This window comes from Chinchilla lanigera, unplaced genomic scaffold (assembly GCF_000276665.1).
Source record: "Chinchilla lanigera isolate Chin_1 unplaced genomic scaffold, ChiLan1.0 scaffold00088, whole genome shotgun sequence".
Lineage (NCBI taxonomy): Eukaryota > Metazoa > Chordata > Mammalia > Rodentia > Chinchillidae > Chinchilla > Chinchilla lanigera.
The window spans coordinates 407,118-417,494 of NW_004955489.1; positions in this window are offsets into that span (position 1 = coordinate 407,118).

Here is a 10,377-nt window from a genome sequence, read left to right on the forward strand (position 1 = left end):
AAAAAACAACAAAAAAAAAAAATACAACAGAGAGTGTGACTCCTCCTTTTTTTTTTGTTTGTTTGGTTTTTCTCCGGTACCGGGAACCAAACTCACAACCTTGTGCTTGCCAGGCAGGTGTTTTTTGCCGCTGAGCTAAATCCCCAACCCCCGTGTGACTCCTTCTTAAAAACACCTAAGTGAGCTCTCAGTAACCAGTTTGCTTGTTTCACTTCATAATATCCTGAGGGACTTTTTTCCAGGATAGGATATTTATGCCCCCGCCCCCATTTTTGTTGGGTCTGGGTGTTCTTTAAAGTCACAGAGCCCAGGTTATGTCACCGAGTATGTGTCTCCCAAATCCAGGTGGGGACACAGCAGACAGGTGCCAGGACCCCACATGCACTGGATCTTGGAGGCATGCTCGGGACAGGGAGGGGCCCGTCCCCGAAGCAGCTGATCTGGGCAGTGATAACAAAGAGCTGTCCATGCTCCGTGGGAAGTGAGGTGAGGAACTCTCACTCAGAACCACCCTGAGAGGCCCCGCGGCCCTGGGCAGGACTGTGAGAGAGCGTTCCACCCCAGGCACCGGGGGGCAGGGAGAGGGGAGTGAAAGGAAAATGGAAGAGAAAACTTCAGGGTCGGGACCCTGGATAACCACCCTAACAGATTTCTTGATGGAGCAGCCAGGGTGATAAACTTCACCCAGGGGCAATGATAAGAGCTAGGTCAGGTAAGGGGGGGGCCCTGGCCTCATGGGAGAGAGGCTCTTGCTACACTGACTTAGCAGGTGCTTTCTCAGGGAAGTGCGCAAGAGGTGCAAGAGGCCCAGGAGGTTCGGAAGCCCGAGTAGTTTAGCCACGCAAAGACTTGTGGTACTTATGCCTTCTAGTGCCAGCTGCCCAGGGGTTTGAGTCATGGAGGGGAAGGAACCCAGCAGGCAGTGCCTGCACTGTACAGGCGACAGCACTGAGAGGCCAAGTTAGCAGACTCACTACTGGCTGGTGGAAGGCCAAAGTCCCAGCACAACGGACTCCCAGGCCTGCTTGGTGGTATCAGGCCCTCCCCAGCCTCGTTCCCGCTGGACAGGGAAAGCCACATTCTCCTGCTCCTGCACATGTCACCCCAGAGCCCCAGTGACAGGGGACACTCAGGGCCCAGGAAAAACTTTGGAGACCGTAAAGACCCAGGAGGGGCAGCAAGCCACCTGACTTTGAGCAGCTCTTTTGTGGTGTGACTCAGTCCAACAGACTGATTTTTAAAATAATGTCTATTTCCCCCCCAAAATTTGATAAGTGTGTACAATTTAAAATCTCATTTTCTAAAAATAAGCAGTGTCAATATTTTGGAAGATATCTTTCCACAAATTTTTCTGTGAACAGTATATGTGTGTGTCTTTTTACTTTAAGAAAAAGTTTCCATATGGTTTTGTTGTGTGGCTTGCTTTTCCCACTCAGAAAATATATTGTTTTCCCACAGTCATCCAGGTGCATTCACAATGCCCCACAGGGCTTCCCTAGCATTCCACCTTACAGATGTATAACTCACCCAGCCAGTCCTCGGTGCTGGTTTACATCAAATCAGATGCAAAGAGGCCGTGTTCCTGGCTGCCTGTCGCTCCTGTCACCTCTCCTACTTCCAGTGCCAAGGGGAGGGTGGGCTGTGGTCCTGGGCCTCAGGAGGCCTCACACCTGCACACACAGCACCAGGCGTGGCAGGGACTGTGCCTCTGTGCTGTCAGAGCAGGGGTGGCAGTGCCCTGCTTGGATGGTGAGACCATTTGGCTGACCCAAGTTGACTGAGGATAGGGCTGTCTCCCTGAGACTCCGTCCCTTTGAGGTTCCTGTGAGGATGTTTGACTCCTGATGCTGCTGCTGGCAAGTGGCCCTAGCCTTCTCCTGATCCCCAGAAGGGCCCAGAGCCCACAAGGGCTGCTGGAAATGGAGTGGAGCTGAGGGGTGTGGGCAGACCCATCCCCAAGACATGCAAGCCTGGGGCTCCCGGCTAGTCGCTGACACTCACAGAGCCTCAGCAACCTGTCAGGTGGGGGAAACGGTGCATGGCAGCGGACTGCAGGGGAGGGAGTCGAAGTCCTGTGGACAGGACAAGGACTGGCTCAACTGAGTGTGGGGGTGCCGGCCTGTCACCCTAGCACGAGGGGGAAGGGGGAAGCTGAGGCAGGAGGATCACAAGTTCAGGCCCAGCCTGGACAACTCAGCAATTTAGTGAGGATCTGTCTCAAAATAAAAATACAAAAGGACTAGGGATGTAGTTCAGTGGGAAGGCCTGGGGTTCAAGCCCTAGTACCACACACATGCATGCGCACACGCCCACACACGCTGCCTCCCGAGGATGTATGAGATTCATGTCCCAGGAGCAGGCGTGCAGCGGAGTCCACGCGAAACCACTGTTAGAGTCTATAAAGAGATCCAGGTCGTCTAGCCCCAGCTTTCTGTTCCTATTTTATTTTTATTTGGTCCTCTTTGTCTGTCTCCTCCATCCCCAAACAGCACTGGCTCTTTCCCATCTCCTCAGTGGTTAGGGCCCCTCTGGGAAGGGCCCCACAAAGGTGCAGGGTTCCCAAGGGCTCCTTTCTGGAGCCGCCTCCCACATCCTTGGCCTTGGGCCCTGTAGGGCCCCTCAGCATCCAGGCTCCTGGGCAGAGCTGTAGCCCCTTCGGGGGCCCTGGGAGACCCTGGAACCAGGGCCACCCCAGTCTGTTCTGGGAAGAGGTAAAGAAGGCTGAGCAAGAGTCAATGAGGCAGAGAGAGTGAGAGGAGCTTCAGGCTTCAGATACTCTCCTATACGGTGTGATGGTGCTCACATGCAAGGCCAAGGCAGGGGGATCACTGTGAGTTCGAGGCCAACCTGGTCTGCACAGTGAGTTCAAGGCCAGTCTGAACTATATAGTGAGACCCTGTCTCACAAAACAAGCAAGCAAACTCCAACTCTCCTGCTAGCTAAGCATGGTGGCGCAACCTGTAACACAACACTCTGGAAGGCTGAGGTAGAAGAGCTACAAATTTGAGCCCAGCCTGGCCAATTCAGCGACATACTGAGACCCTGTCTCAAAATAAAAAATAAAAAAGGACTGGGGATGCAATTCAGTGTAAAGGTCCTGGGCTGATTCCCAGTACAGTACTAGGGGAAAACAAAACAAAACAAAACAAAACCCTCCTCTTTTTCTGCCAACCAGAGCCTGTGGATGACCTGGTCACACCTATCTCCTGGCTGCTGCCATCCAGATCCTATTTCATGGTTCCCTGAAGTTTCCACTATGAAGAGCCAGGAGGAAAAAAAAAAAAGAGATTAGAAACTAGAAAGTTTGATGGGATTATCAGTTTGCCACTCTAATGTTTAAAAGATAATTGCTTAAAGGAAAAAGAAAACCTTACTTAAAAGTAGTAGAAAGGTTATACATGTGGATTTCAGCTCTGTAATATTTTCCCTTCTAATGTACAAATGATTGGAAATAAATAATTGAGTTTTTCTGAGTGAGTTAAAGACAACTGTAATCCCAGCACTTGGGAGGCTGAGGCAGGAGGATCTGCATGAGTTTGAGGCCAGCCTGAACTACATGGTGAGACCCTGTCTCAAAAAACCAAAACAATAAGAACAAAACTCCCCAAACCCAAAACAAACAAACAAGAAACAATAAAGGAGTTCTGGAGCGGGGGTGGGGGTGGGGGCAGCTCACGGTTAAGAGTGCTTCCTTTGCATCCTTTGCATGCCCAAGCCCCTCAGTTCCATCCTTCACAAAGCAAAAATAAATCAAAGAGACTGAATTCTCTATGCAAGGTGTTGCAAACAGACTCAGACGCCCAACTGACTTTCCACCCCTGCCTCCCCAGCTCCCCTCACAGGAGCGAAACTGAGTCCGATCACAGGACCAAGCGAGCGGGACGCCCTGTGTTGCAGCCCTGCACCGCTGCACACCGTAAGAACTGGGTCTCTGAGAACCCCTGCAGCTGGGACCACCTCCTCTCAGACTCAGATCTATCCCGCCTGGGGTGCAGTTTCAGTCCAATTTTTTTAAGTGCGCAGGACTCGGCCAGGGAATTTGCTCCACGGCCGTGTTTCGCCTGGCGGGGGTTCAATCCTCAGGACAAGAACGTTCAGGCCACCCTGGAGCCTCTGAGCGCGGCTGTGTCTGCGAGCGGCACCCGCTCTCCCCCGCGCCTGGCACCCGCGCCCGCCGTCCGGCTCCGCCGCTCAGACCGACACACAGGCGCTGCGGGTCGCGGGACGGACTGGTCTCTGCCCAGCTCAGGGGCCAGTGGGCCTTCGGTCGGCCGACCAGCGAGCCCTTCGTCCTCCTCTCCTCACCCTTCGAGGGTGAAAGCCCCCGCCCTCGCGGGCGCTCTGTGGGGACATCAGGTCCCGATGTCGGATGGCACGGCCTGGGCTGGGACGCAGGCCACCTGCGAGCTGGAGCGCTGTGCCGAACCACATCCCTAGCCCCGGCCTTGGTTAAAAACCCGTTCATGCTAGAAAATCCGAAATGTACGCACAAGCTGAGAACCTTCACAACCCAGCTTCAGCTTGGGCCAATTCTCGGCCAAACTTGTCTCTTCCTTAGAAGAATCCATCCTGATTCGCCCAACCTTCAGTCTTGATCGATTCACAGGGCACCCGGTCCCCCCTACCCCTTTGCCTCAGATTAGATTATTTTGAAGCAATCCTGACATCTTTTTTTTTTTTTTTTTCTGAGACAGGGTCTCACTATGCAGTTCAGGCTGGCTTTAAGCTCACTTTGTAGCCCAGGCTGGTCTCGAACTTGCAATGATCCTCCTGCCTCAGCCTCCCGAGTGTTGGGATTACAGGTGTGCGTCACCATGCCCGGCTTTTAATCCTGACATCTTAATACCTCACCCACAGTATTTCTGCATGTATTTCTAAAAGAGAAGTCTTTTTTTAAAAAGCTTATATACAGTCATAAAATCAGTCAACTAAAAAAATCACAGTTCCCTAAAATCATCTCACTATCTAACGTTTTAAATGTCCCAAGTTGTCCTAGAAATGAATTTTTAAGGATTGTTCAAGGGAATCAGGATTCACACGTTGCCTGTGGTTGATCCATCTTTAGGTCCTTTCAATTAATCGGTCTCTCTCCATCTGATCTGTGGCAGCTGCTGGGTGTTGGCCCACATAGCTCCCAGGCTGGGTAAGTGTGGCTACTCGTCCTGCCCCTGCGGGGTTGGTGACAAGTTCCCAACACTTCGGAACTGGCAGTGAGACCCACAGGCCTCATGGATGCTGGCTCTGCATCCTGTCACAAGCCACCTATAGGCGGAACATGAATTTGCACACCACCAGGATGTGCATGGCCTCGGCATCCCACACAGGGGTGAACAGGGCCAGCCGCACTCGGCTTTCCTTCTTTTCTCCCCTCACCCCCTTTGGCCTTCTTAACACTACGGTTTTTTCCAGGGCTGGGATCAAGCACAAGGCCTCCTGACAGCCAAGAGCTCTGCCGCAGAGCTACCCGCCAGCCAGTCTTCCCACTCCCTCAGTCAGCATCCTGCTCCTAACAAGAAGCCCTTTCTCACAACAGCTAGTTTACCTTGAGGCACAGAGAAAGCAGGATAAATGCTTGTTTCCTCACCAGTTTTCATAATAAAGAGCTTGCTCCTTAGGGCCCACAAGAGGTGACCAATTTTCGTGGGTTTTTAAAAAATAATCATTATAGGGGCTGGGGATTTTTAGCTCAGCGGCAAAGCGCCTGCCTGGCAAGCGCAAGGTCATGAGTTCGGTTCCTGGTACCGGAGAAAAACCAGAAAACCAAAAAAAAAAAAAAACCCAAAAAAACAAAAAAACATTATAAGTTGGGCACAGTAGTGTGTGCCTGCCTTCCCAGCTAACTGGAGGGGGCTGAGGCAGAATTGCTTCAAACCTGGAGTTTAAGACTAGCCTGAGGAAGTTAGCATGGTGACACAGGCCTGTAATATGAGCACTCCAGAGGCTGAGGCAGGAGGATCACCACAAGTTCGAGGCCAGCGTGGGCTACAGAGTGAGTTCAAGGCTAGCTGGAACTGCATAGAGAGACCCTGTCTCAATCGTCCTTAAATAAATACACAAATAAATAAATTAATTTAAAAAGACTAGCTTGGGCTAGTGAGACCCCCATCTCAAAAATAATAATAATCATTATGAAATAATGGGTTGTAACAAGCCCTACTCTCACCCCTCTTCTGAGAAAGGGTCTCAGGGTCTCACTAAATTGCCCAGGCTGGGCTTGAAGTTTTAATCCTCCTGCCTCAGCCTCCCAGAGTGCTAGGATTACAGGTGTGTACCACCAGGTCCACCTCTCCAATTATGTCTTGAGAATACTCACTGCCTCAGAAGCTTCTTATACTATTCTCATTTTCAGGTGTGATTTTACCTTTTTTTTTAGTACCTGGAATTGAACTGAAGAAACTTGCACTTGCCAGGCAGGTGCTTATGCCACTGAGCTATTTCCCCAGCCCTCAGGTATGATTAAATATTCCAGCTTATATATTTGCTGTCCCAAGTCTAGAATGAGACACTTCTCAAAGGAGCATTCTTTTCCTTCTAGTGGGAAGTGGTGTGGAGAGACAAGTCTCTATGAACAAGTTTAAGTAATCTCAGAATAAACAACCAAGTTAAAAACAGGGCTCTCTGCAACATTATTTGTACAAATAATAAACTCCAGTGAAAGCCTGCCTGGCTGTACAGAGTGGTAATCTAAGTCTGTTGGGCAGGATGACCATGCTTCCCCTGCCAGACCCTGCAGGGCAGCCACCTGCTCCGGCTTTGGAGAGCACAGCACATGAGTTCCATTAGAGAAAAAAAGAGGTCAATATTATTTCTTTCTCCATCTGAACAAGTACAGGAAGTTCAAGTTACTATGAAAGCTGAATGCTCAAGTTCCTGAGGAAGTGGAACCATCAATTTAAGCACACTTCCAAGTCCACACAAAAAGGGATTAAGGGCTGGAGTGCACCTCAGGGTAGGTAGTACACTTGCTTAGCATATGGAAGCCCTGGGCTGCATCCCCAGCACTATATACAAAAAAAAAGAAAGAGGGAGGGAGGGAGGGGGGGGAGAAAGGAAGGGAGCGAGGAAGAAAGGAAGCAAAGGAAAGGAAAAGAAAGGAAAGGGAAGGGAAGGGAAGGGAAGGGAAGGGAAGAGAACGGAAGGGAAGAGAAGGGAAGAGAAAGAAGAGAGGAGAAGAGAAGAGAAGAGAAGAGAAGAGAAGAGAAGAGAAGAGAAGAGAAGAGAAGAGAAGAGAAGAGAAGAGAAGAGAAAAACGCTTTGGGGGTTGGGGAGAGAGCTCAGTTGGGGGAAAGCACCTATGTACATGCTCGAGGCCCTGGGCTGAGGTCTGAGCATGGCATTTCTCCAGGGGCTGAGGATCTACAAAAGCTCAGGGTGGTACTGGGAATTAAACCTAGGGCCTTTGGACTGAGCTACATTCCCAGCCCTTTTTTACTTTTTATTTTGAGATAAGGTCTCACTAAGTCATTATAACTTATCCAGGCTGGGCTCAAATTTTCAATCTTCCTGCCTCAGCTTCCCAGAGTGCTGCGGTTATCATTGTGCAAAAAAAGAGAGAAACTTATAGTATTATAAACCTTTAACCAGTAAGTGACCAAAAATTGCCACTTTGGAAGAAAAGCTATTTATGAACACTGATATCACACACAGCCAACTCTGTATGGACTATATGGTATTAAAACTAAGTAACCATTGTGACGATCTAGAGTTCTGTTTAAACAATAAAAATGGGAGTCTAAAATTCAAATGCAGAGTTGGGGTGTAGGCTGGGCATGGTAGCGCATGCCTGTAATCCCAGCACTCGGAAGGCAGGAGGATCATTGTGAGTTCAAGACCAGCTTGGGCTACAAAGTAAGCTCCAGGCCAGCCTGAACTGCATAGGGAGACCCTATCTCAAAGAGACCAAAAAAAAAAAAAAAGAGCTGGGGTGTAGCATACTGGTAGAACACTTGTCTCACGCGTGAGGTCCTGGGTTCAACTCTCAGTACAGCTGAACTGGTGTGGTGGTGGGTGCCACTGTGCACACCTGTAATCCCAACACTTGGGAGGCTGTGGCAGGAGGATCCCTGCAAGTTCGAGGCCAGCCTGGGCTACATAGTGAGTTCAAAATCAGACTGAACTACACAGCAAGACACTGTCTCGAAAAAAAATCAAATCGGTATCAAAAATCAAATTGCACCAACTAGATATCTCTGCATTTATACACAAAAAAATTTCAAAGATCAGTGATTCGCCAGATGATGGCATGCACAGCTATACCGGTAAACATGGGCACCACCAGCCACATGTTGTGATTTGAATTTAAATCAATTAAAATGAGATGAAATGAGATCCAGGTAACAGGCTCAGGGTGGAGCTCAAGTGGAGCGCTTACCTAGCAAGTGTGTGTGAGGCCTCAACTGTAATCCCCTGCACCTCAAAAGGAGTGAAATTCAGGCTCCATTTCAAGCGCTCAGCAGGCCTGGCAGGAAGGACTGGCGCAGGTGAAGCCGGGAGTCAGGTCCCCGGCTGCTTCAGGTCTCATCTCCAGCAAGTCTGGGAAGGCCTGGCTTCCTGCTGGAGGAGGAAGCACTCTTTCAGCTCCTTGTTAGGTCATCAAAGGTGCCCAGTGGGCTCCCTTGCTCAGTTATTGGGTACAAATAACCAGAAGGAAAAAAGAGAATCACTCTTTAAAAACTCACTACCAAAACAAACAAAAACTCACTACCCTGGGTTCAGCACTGACTTTCTGTCTGCTACCTGGATCCTATGGCACAGCCTGCAGCACACCTGGGGCCTCCCTCCCAGGCTCGGGGACCTTCTGGGGGAGTTCTCTTCCTGTCTCCTCTAACTACTGGCTCTGAAATCAGCTTCAGAAACTGAAGAGGCCTGGAGATCCAGAGAGAAAATCAAAGGAAGCCGGGATCAAAGGGCTGAAGCCCCACAGAGCCCCAGGGGAAGCAGAGCCGTCAGCTCCCCTAGGCTGCCTTTTCCTGGCTGGCCCTTTAATAAACACAGGCTCCAGCAGCGAAGGCAGGCCTTGAACAACAAAGGGCCGGGAAGAGAGCACTTAGCACTTAGCACTTGGGGAGGTCGGCAGCTCTGTGATGTTTAGGTATGGGCCGCGGGCACCGTGCTTGGAAATAGGGTGCAGAGGAGGACAGAGAGCCCAATGGTCCCGCTGTCCCAGCCTGGGCTGGTGCAGTCACCCTCATCCAGACGGGGTGCCCCTCCCGACCTCTCGGCTTCCCTGGACACTGCTGCAGCTCAGCGTCTCCCAGTCCACCTTGCCTGGCCCAGAGAGGACTAAGGACCAAAGGCACTCAGCAAACCCTGTGTTGAGCACCCAGGGTGGGGAGGGTCCAGACCGTGATCTCGGTCGTCAGTGTCTTCAACTAACCTTGAACGGTGGGTTTGCTGTTCTGAATTAGTGAACCTAGAGCTCCGTTCCGAGCCTTGCCTGTCACAGGCCATCTGCCTTGGGAAAATACCTCACAGTAACGGTTTTACAAGACGTCGCTAAGCAGCAGGTTCCTTCCACTTTCCAGCTGGAGAAGTGGGCATAGAAGAGTCACCAAATGAGCTGGGCATGCTGGCGCACACCTGGATCCCAGCACTCAGACGGTGGCAGAAAGATCATGGCAGGTTTGAGGCCTGGGCTACATAGCAAGACTGTCTCAGAAGAGGAGGAGAATCACCAAATACTCATTTATATCTGTAACCAGGCAGTTAAGGAATCTAAAACTTCGGTTTAGTGAAAACTACTTATAACTGCTTATGAAACAAAGGAGAGCAGAAAATTCTTTTATTTTCAAGTCAGTGTGCACAGCAGAGCTGTGATAACCCTAGGTGGGATCCACCTCCCCAGCCTTGGGCAATGAAAGTCCTTGCATGAACCGGGAAATCCAGTCCCACGGTAAAGGTCTGACAGGATCCAATACAGAATACCCTATTGCATTCTGTGATCAAAAATTTAGGATTTCAGATAGGCGTGGAAACTCAGCACTCTGGGAGACTGAGGTGGGAGGATTACAAGTTCAAGCCAGATGTGGGCAATTTAGTGACTTATTGACACTGTCTTAAAATAAAAAATAAAAAACATCTGGGGATATAGTTTAATGCTAAGGCTCTGGATTCTGCACTAGACCACAATTAAAACAAAACGAACCCTAGGTAATCCCAGTGCTCAGGACGCTGAGGCAGCAGCACTGCCCACGAGTTCAAGACCAATTTGGGCTGCACAGCAGGACTCTGTCTCAAAAAAATTCTAAAATAAAAAAATGTACTCAACAATTACACATGCATGTGGGAAAAGAGAAGGGAAAGAAGGAGAAATTTTGTATGTATGTATATACAGGATAGATAACATGGTTGTTCTTCTATCTGCTGTTTCTATGCTGA